This window comes from Aphis gossypii, chromosome X (genome assembly GCF_020184175.1).
Source record: "Aphis gossypii isolate Hap1 chromosome X, ASM2018417v2, whole genome shotgun sequence".
NCBI lineage: Eukaryota > Metazoa > Arthropoda > Insecta > Hemiptera > Aphididae > Aphis > Aphis gossypii.
The window spans coordinates 53,517,684-53,527,940 of NC_065533.1; the positions used below are offsets into that span (position 1 = coordinate 53,517,684).

Here is a 10,257-nt window from a genome sequence, read left to right on the forward strand (position 1 = left end):
ATTTGTTATATATTATCATAATTCTTAATAACAATTTTTATGAAAAATATATAGTATATACCTACTGTAGTAGTGCTGACATGCTGTGTAAAATTATAATAAAATTACATTCAGCAACGCAAAGTAAATTATAAACCATTAAATTTTATTTAAAGTGGCTATTTTTGTGTGTACTATGACACATTTTGTGCACTACGAAATTACTCATGTTCACCGCTGTAACGATTGTTACATACTTATTTATAAACATAATAATATACAACTGTAGGTACATATTATATACTTACACATATTATATATTATATAGTATACTTCCATATATGTATATAGGTGTATATATGTATGTGTATCGTAAACCAAAACATGTAAAATATATTATGATGATTGTGCATTATGCCCTTTCATTTTCTAATTGAGTGGCAAAAGATTTAAATATGTGGGTTGAATACTTAAATATTTATTAGCAAAACAAAAGTTGTTATAGTATAAATACACTTAATACATAATAAAAAAATTGTTTTTCAATTTTTAAAAATTTTATATAAACATATTATTAAACAAGCTATTTTATATTTGGTGTACATTTATATCTTATTTGAATAATAAAAGATTTAATATGTGGGTTGAAAACTTAAATATTATTAGCATAATAAAAGTTGTTTAAGTATAAATACACATAATATTGTGATAAAAAAATTGTTTTTCAATTTTTAAAAACTTTACATAAACATATAATTTAAGCAGATATATTATATTTAGTGTCCATTTATATCTTATTTGAATGAAATTTGTTTTAAAAGTTTGGTTTGAATATTTAAATATTTATTAGCAAAATAAAAGTTGTTATAGTATAAATACACTTAATACATAATAAAAAAATTGTTTTTCAATTTTTAAAAATTTTATATAAACATATTATTAAACAAGCTACTTTATATTTGGTGAACATTTACATCTTATTTGAATAGCAAAAGATTTAAATATGTGGGTTGAATACTTAAATATTTATTAGCAAAACAAAAGTTGTTATAGTATAAATACACTTAATACATAATAAAAAAATTGTTTTTCAATTTTTAAAAATTTTATATAAACATATTATTAAACAAGCTATTTTATATTTGGTGTACATTTATATCTTATTTGAATAATAAAAGATTTAAATATGTGGGTTGAAAACTTAAATATTTATTAGCATAATAAAAGTTGTTTAAGTATAAATACACATAATATTGTGATAAAAAAATTGTTTTTCAATTTTTAAAAATTTTATATAAACATATTATTGAACAAGCTATTTTATATTTGGTGTACATTTACATCTTATTTGAATAGCAAAAGATTTAAATATGTGGGTTGAATACTTAAATATTTATTAGCAAAACAAAAGTTGTTATAGTATAAATACACTTAATACATAATAAAAAAATTGTTTTTCAATTTTTAAAAATCTAATATAAACATATAAACAATACAGCTATATTATATTAATAGTCCATTTACATCTTATTTGAATAGCAAAAGATTTAAATATGTGGGTTGAATACTTAAATATTTATTAGCAAAACAAAAGTTGTTATAGTATAAATACACTTAATACATAATAAAAAAATTGTTTTTCAATTTTTAAAAATTTTATATAAACATATTATTAAACAAGCTATTTTATATTTGGTGTACATTTATATCTTATTTGAATAATAAAAGATTTAAATATGTGGGTTGAAAACTTAAATATTTATTAGCATAATAAAAGTTGTTTAAGTATAAATACACATAATATTGTGATAAAAAAATTGTTTTTCAATTTTTAAAAACTTTACATAAACATATAATTTAAGCAGATATATTATATTTAGTGTCCATTTATATCTTATTTGAATGAAATTTGTTTTAAAAGTTTGGTTTGAATATTTAAATATTTATTAGCAAAATAAAAGTGTTATAGTATAAATACACTTAATACATAATAAAAAAATTGTTTTTCAATTTTTAAAAATTTTATATAAACATATTATTAAACAAGCTACTTTATATTTGGTGAACATTTACATCTTATTTGAATAGCAAAAGATTTAAATATGTGGGTTGAATACTTAAATATTTATTAGCAAAACAAAAGTTGTTATAGTATAAATACACTTAATACATAATAAAAAAATTGTTTTTCAATTTTTAAAAATTTTATATAAACATATTATTAAACAAGCTATTTTATATTTGGTGTACATTTATATCTTATTTGAATAATAAAAGATTTAAATATGTGGGTTGAAAACTTAAATATTTATTAGCATAATAAAAGTTGTTTAAGTATAAATACACATAATATTGTGATAAAAAAATTGTTTTTCAATTTTTAAAAACTTTACATAAACATATAATTTAAGCAGATATATTATATTTAGTGTCCATTTATATCTTATTTGAATGAAATTTGTTTTAAAAGTTTGGTTTGAATACTTAAATATTTATTAGCAAAACAAAAGTTGTTATAGTATAAATACACTTAATACATAATAAAAAAATTGTTTTTCAATTTTTAAAAATTTTATATAAACATATTATTAAACAAGCTATTTTATATTTGGTGTACATTTATATCTTATTTGAATAATAAAAGATTTAAATATGTGGGTTGAAAACTTAAATATTTATTAGCATAATAAAAGTTGTTTAAGTATAAATACACATAATATTGTGATAAAAAAATTGTTTTTCAATTTTTAAAAACTTTACATAAACATATAATTTAAGCAGATATATTATATTTAGTGTCCATTTATATCTCATTTGAATGAAATTTGTTTTAAAAGTTTGGTTTGAATATTTAAATATTTATTAGCAAAATAAAAGTTGTTATAGTATAAATACACTTAATACATAATAAAAAAATTGTTTTTCAATTTTTAAAAATTTTATATAAACATATTATTAAACAAGCTATTTTATATTTGGTGTACATTTACATCTTATTTGAATAGCAAAAGATTTAAATATGTGGGTTGAATACTTAAATATTTATTAGCAAAACAAAAGTTGTTATAGTATAAATACACTTAATACATAATAAAAAAATTGTTTTTCAATTTTTAAAAATCTAATATAAACATATAAACAATACAGCTATATTATATTAATAGTCCATTTACATCTTATTTGAATAGCAAAAGATTTAAATATGTGGGTTGAATACTTAAATATTTATTAGCAAAACAAAAGTTGTTATAGTATAAATACACTTAATACATAATAAAAAAATTGTTTTTCAATTTTTAAAAATTTTATATAAACATATTATTAACAAGCTATTTTATATTTGGTGTACATTTATATCTTATTTGAATAATAAAAGATTTAAATATGTGGTTGAAAACTTAAATATTTATTAGCATAATAAAAGTTGTTTAAGTATAAATACACATAATATTGTGATAAAAAAATTGTTTTTCAATTTTTAAAAACTTTACATAAACATATAATTTAAGCAGATATATTATATTTAGTGTCCATTTATATCTTATTTGAATGAAATTTGTTTTAAAAGTTTGGTTTGAATATTTAAATATTTATTAGCAAAATAAAAGTTGTTATAGTATAAATACACTTAATACATAATAAAAAAATTGTTTTTCAATTTTTAAAAATTTTATATAAACATATTATTAAACAAGCTATTTTATATTTGGTGTACATTTATATCTTATTTGAATAATAAAAGATTTAAATATGTGGGTTGAAAACTTAAATATTTATTAGCATAATAAAAGTTGTTTAAGTATAAATACACATAATATTGTGATAAAAAAATTGTTTTTCAATTTTTAAAAACTTTACATAAACATATAATTTAAGCAGATATATTATATTTAGTGTCCATTTATATCTTATTTGAATGAAATTTGTTTTAAAAGTTTGGTTTGAATATTTAAATATTTATTAGCAAAATAAAGTTGTTATAGTATAAATACACTTAATAAATAATAAAAAAATTGTTTGTCAATTTTTAAAATCTTATATAAACATATAATCAATACAGCTATATTATATTAATAGTCCATTTACATCTTATTTGAATAGCAAAAGATTTAAATATGTGGGTTGAATACTTAAATATTTATTAGCAAAATAAAGTTGTTAAAGTATAAATACACTTGATACATAATAAAAAAGTTGTTTTTCAATTTTTAAAAACTTTACATAAACATATAATTTAAGCAGCTCTATTATATTTAGTGTCCATTTATATCTTATTTGAATGAAATTTGTTTTAAAAGTTTGGTTTGAATACTTAAATATTTATTAGCAAAACAAAAGTTGTTATAGTATAAATACATTTAATACATAATAAAAAAATTGTTTTTCAATTTTTAAAATCTTATATAAACATATAATTAATGCAGCTATATTATATTCAGTGTCCATTTATATCTTATTTAAATGTTAAAAGATCTAAATGGGTATGATGGATACTTAGTCTTTCATTAGCAGAATACAAATTATAACAGTATAATTACACAATATTTTAATGAATTATGAAGATTTTCAATTTTTAACGATTCATATCATCATATTAAGTATGAGGTAATATCATCCCTCATCTGCATTATATTGTGATTTAAATAGCTATTACTTCAATTGTTTGAGATGAGTTCTGTGCTATATTAAGAAAAATCAGAAGATTGATATTGTGAATTTTCTTAGTTATTTATAGTATACATTTTTATTTCAATTTTTAAATTCCTGTATAAACTTAGTATCTATTAAGTTATAACATAGTTAGGAACAATTTTATTTCAAAACTATTGAAAATAGTCTTAAGTGTTTGAGACCAATATTGAATGATTTATTAAAGAAACCTGGAAGTTCCTATCACTGTTTTTTATGATATTAAGCGAGGTTTTTTGGCTCTAGCAAAATCTAATAGGGCAATAAAGTGGTTTGAGTTAATCTTACGGATTATGTATCAAAAATTTAAAATAATATTCTGCTTATTGGCTCGATTTCGTTTTCCACCATATTGCGATTCTTTGTCTGATGGCTTTCGTTCTTATTGATGGGCACTGCTCGACGTATATTTTCCTTGATTACTACTTTACTGCTGTTTGGATTATCCTGAAATATACACTTATTTCTTTTTACTATTAAAACACAATATGATTAATTTGTGTTTACACAGCCTCTTTAGTTAATTTAATAGGTAATAGAATTGTTAAATTATTAACAGTCTAGTACCTAATTTTTTTATTTAGTTACGCTGTCCTTTATTTTTTGGATTCATACCTGCGTGTAAAACATGCAGCTGTAGTGGTTATTGTGGTAATTGCTGGGTGTCTCTGTAAAATGTAAATGGTGTTGGTATTTATCAAGCTGGTCCGAGGTTTTCGAGATGTTGCTACATGCTTCGATAGTCCGATATCTTGTTACGGAATCAATTCACGTAAGTATTAAATACACCTCTAAAAATACAGAATTATAATACCTATTAAAGAAATAATACATAATGAGTTAGGATAAGTCACGGTGCCATACCCTTCGGCGTATCGCGTATACTATAAGGGTAATGTACTACAGGCAACAGGACTAAATCAACGACGGCGAAAGAATAATATTAATTATCAGAAACACGGTTATCTACTCGTGAACATAATCGTGATCAGAAATAAACAAAACAATGAAAATACACTTTAATATTATATTCTTATTTCTTACCATTTATTTATTTGACAACAACCATTCACCATTCGTGGTTGCTCATACGTTGTTCGACTGGCGAATGTCGAAGAAATAATGTTTTAAATTGTAGTGTAGGCGATCAGGTACTGTTTCAAGAATCTTAGAATATAATTTTTTGTTTTTTATTGTGTATTTACTATTTGTGTTCACTTTTAGTGTCGGTTTTTTATTTAAAATAATAATTTATATCCATTATTATCATTATCAGTTACCAGTTTATCACTATATTGTATTGTTATCTCCGATAGGTATATTATATTTATCTATACCAAAGAACAAACTCTATACCAAGTTTCAAGGTGTTCTACACAAAAGGAGCGTAAAGGCGGGTTCACAACTTCCCGTGTCGTGTCGTGCCGTGTGAAATTGTAATATAAATTCGTTCCCGAATCAGGACGATACCAACTTGATAACCATAAATTCTACCGTAGTATCATGGTACCACGGTTATCAAATTTTACGCGGGTTTTATATATTTATATAATATACCAAGTCGTGAACATTGTAACCAGCACGATCAAAAGTTGAATTAATTCAACTTCGCGGTAATCACGGTATCGTGTTGGTCGACACGAACATATTTTATTATCACATTTTAGTAAACCAATCAGAAAAAAGGATTTTACACGACACGACACGACACGGGAAGTTGTGAACCCGCCTTAATGCGCGGTCATAATCGCGAGTTTGTTTATGCGTGATTCACAACCCATGTCTGATGAGCGATGGTTGTTTTTTCTATTTTAAAAGTTTATTAATTATACTTGTTTGTTATGTGTTTTTAAATAAAAATAATTTCATATTTTTTGTATTATTCATATAATATTTATATTCTACATTTATAGCATTACGTGCCTATCCTTACAAGTACCTACACTTAACAGTAATTAAACATTTTAAACTTTAGTAAGCACTAAAATCGAAACATAAAACAAGTGTCGTATACGGCGGTATATAAATTGTATAGGACGGATAGTGTTACGTCACAAATGTCATAAATCCTTATCAAATGTCCCAATTGGATCCAAACAAATATTTCGTACCATATGAAAAACATATACTTTTAGAAAATTTGAACAAAATTTTAGTTTAAACTTTCAATTTACGCGATTTTTCATTAAACTAACTATGCACAGTGCATTAGTACACATAATCCTTAAGAATTAAACAATTTTGCTTAAACAACGTGTAAAATGTTAATTTTAAGCGATATTATTACATTGTAATAGCTTTTGTTTGGATCCAATGGATCCATTGATAAGATTTGTACGTATGATAAGAACGTGTATGACGTTTATCACTATCCGTTCGTATTCCGTATTCGTCGTGGTGTACGGCAAAGACGTCACATAACGGGGAATGAATGCGGGGGATTCGTTTTGTTTACACGACTATGAAGCAACCTATATTATTATCTATAAACCTTGATGGACGATAACGACGATTGTCGGCGAGACTGCGGTATGTTGATATTCGATAGCGTACGAGTAGCTGTACACGTGGTCTAGTCGCCATCGATATTCGTTTTTCGCTTTGTATCCGCTCGTCCGCGACAATCGTTCGCGAGCATCACGATCCGTTGTTTAGGCCGGCGAGGACTAGATTGCAGTCTTAACGCTGTCGAACGCATTGCCGTCCTGAGCGATGTCGTCCAGTAAAATATTCTTGCAGAACCGAGCTCTCGGTGAGTACCTACTGTTGTCAATTTGTTTTTTATATATTTACACGTGGCCGGCCGTCCTCGCGACAACGAAGTTGTCACGTCTGCGGCGTTATCCGTCCCGTTCAAAAAGTAATCGACTTTTTATGGATACGTCCAACACGGTACAAAGTATCTATTAGAACGGGGAATCGTAAGTTCCTACACGAGAGTAACAGGTAGACAATTACATACGTTAATTCCTACATATGTGACGTGTAAGTTCCTACACGATGGAAGACTGGTAGGTACATATGTAAGTTCCTACAGGGTAAAAAAAAGGTACATGTGTAAGTTCCTACACTAAGTATATTATAAGTTATCAATCTACGTCTATAAAATACTGTCATACATTTTAACCCTCTATTCTTAAACTTGATTATCTATCTCTTTTAAGCATAGCTTGAGTTAGAGATAGAGAGTGTAACAATGCTATTCTAAAAACAAAAATTCTATTCCAAATACAATTATATAAATAAATAAAATGTGTACAGTTTAGTTAGTTATTTAAATAAAACAATTTTAAAATAAATTTATAGAAAAATCAGAAATTACAAAAGAAAATAATAAAATTAGTTTTATAGATATTAAAATTTTAGAATTAAGATTCATAATACAATAATAATTAAACTAACTCTAAGAATAAATACTTATGAACACATTGTTTAACACTACTTTGATGCTGATGGATGTTTTTTTTATAGGTACTCATATGGCATTAAGTTGAAGTACGTAGGCCCCAAATAGTCCACAAATGATTGACCGAAAGATTTTTTGGGATATTTTACGGGAATATTATAAACCATATTTTCACTTTTATCTTCAGAAGAAATGTTATATTTCCCCTTTATTAATTGTTTGAAAATAAACATGATTGCTATTTTTTTATAGAGGAATTTTACTGGTAGAACACCCAAACTCCTATAGTTTCGACTAGTCGACTTTTCAAGAGCATACTTATTCAAACATATTCTAACTAATTTATTTTGATTTACTTGTAGCTGTTTTAAAATACATTCACCTAGTCCACCCCATATTAATAACCCATACTGATAAATCGACTGATATAAAGCAAAATATACTATACGAATTGTTTGTGTAGGTATTAAATTCTTAAGCTTTATAAATTTGTAAGTTATTGTACATAACTTTCCTAATAAATTAATTGTGTATATGTAAATTCCACTTTAAATGATTATCAAAAACAATACCTAAATATCTGATTCTAGAAACTTCATTTATTATTTTACATGTATGTATGTTACAAAGTTCTGTATTAAGGCATCTATGTATGGTTATTGAGTTACAATTAGTATTAGTTGAGGTCCTATTAATAGAAAAGGATTGAAACATAGTTTTATCTTCATTTAATGATAGATTTCTATTACATAGACATTTATAAACTTTATTCAAACCAAAAGTAGCTTTATCAAGAACTCCATTCCACGATTTGTCCGAGAAAAGTAGACATGTATCATCCGCATAAGTAACGACCAAACCATCAGTATTAATATCACAGATGGAGTTGATATATAATGTAAACAAAATAGGCCCTAACACACTGCCTTGCGGAACTCCGTAATTAATAGAACTTTCTTGACCAACAACGTTATTAATTTTTACCAATTGTTTTCTATTTGTTAAGTAACTCTTAAACCAATTTAGACTAACATTTTTTATTCCAAAACTAGGTAGTAATTGTAATAGAATTTTATAATTAACTGTATCAAAAGCCTTTGCCAAGTCCAAGAAAATCGCTATTACTTTGTTGCCACTATCTAATTCTTTCTATAAAAACTGAGTTGTACTATAAAGAGCGTCCTCTGTACCAATACCAGGTCTAAATCCATACTGGTTTTTAGATAAAAGTTTGTTGTTTTCCAGAAATGTAATTAACCTTACTTTAATTATTTTTTCTAGGATTTTGGAAAAACTTATTAGCAGGGATATTGGCCTATAATTGTTAATACATTTACTATCTCCACCCTTTAGAAGAGGTTTAATAACGGCTACCATTAGATTATCAGGAAAAACACTTTGCTTTATACTGAGGTTATAAAATATATAAACAAGCGGATCAATTATTAATTCTATAATATGTTTTAATAATTTTGTCGTTATTCTATCATAACCAGCCGCAGTATCATCTCTAGAGCTGTTTACAATTTTTAGAACTTCAGCACTCTCAATTTTTTCTAAAAAACATTTATCAAAACAAAATGTATTATTAACAATTAGATTTTCATTATTTACCTCATTGCTAAAATTATCAGCTAATTTTTTTCCTACGTTTACAAAGTAATCGTTAAAAATATTAGATACCATTTCAGGATCCGTTTCTGCATCAAACATTTGGTCATTATTTATTACCATTTCAATTTTATCCTTGTTATTTGATTTAGAACGCGTTATTTCATTTATTAGATGCCATGTTGCTTTAGAACTATGAGAGACACTCTTAAACTTTTTTTCATAAAAACTTATTTTAGCAAGTCGTAGAACACTTGTATATTTATTTTTATATTTTTTTATAATTGATAGCTAATTTAAAATTATTAGGATTTTTCTTATTATTAATGATAGAGCTTGTTTATGTCGTTTAGAACATAGTAAACCCGCGGACATCCACTCTTTTAAACGTTTATTTTTACAACTTATCACTTTATTTACAGTTGATATATCAATTGTCTTACTAATTATATTTTGAAATGTATTAAAACACTCATTAGCGTTAGTTTTGTTATATATTTCAGACCATTTTTCTGTTTGTAATAAGCGTTTAATTTGATTATGATCAATTATAGAAAAAGTATTATATTTAG

The 10,257-nt window shown here is 24.5% G+C and overlaps 1 protein-coding gene and 1 long non-coding RNA gene across 5 annotated transcripts in view; one reads left to right on the forward strand and one right to left on the reverse strand.

Annotated features, from left to right (window-relative positions):
• LOC114131462 (L-xylulose reductase-like) overlaps window positions 1–10,257 on the forward strand; it is a 39,009-nt gene that overhangs the window by 26,010 nt on the left and 2,742 nt on the right. The window lies entirely within an intron of this gene.
• LOC126551618 (uncharacterized) lies at window positions 4,391–6,049 on the reverse strand. The gene is made up of 3 exons (XR_007605532.1): window positions 5,713–6,049; window positions 5,284–5,459; window positions 4,391–5,115 (listed from the first exon to the last, which is right to left on the reverse strand). It is a non-coding gene; the product is annotated as an uncharacterized LOC126551618 (long non-coding RNA).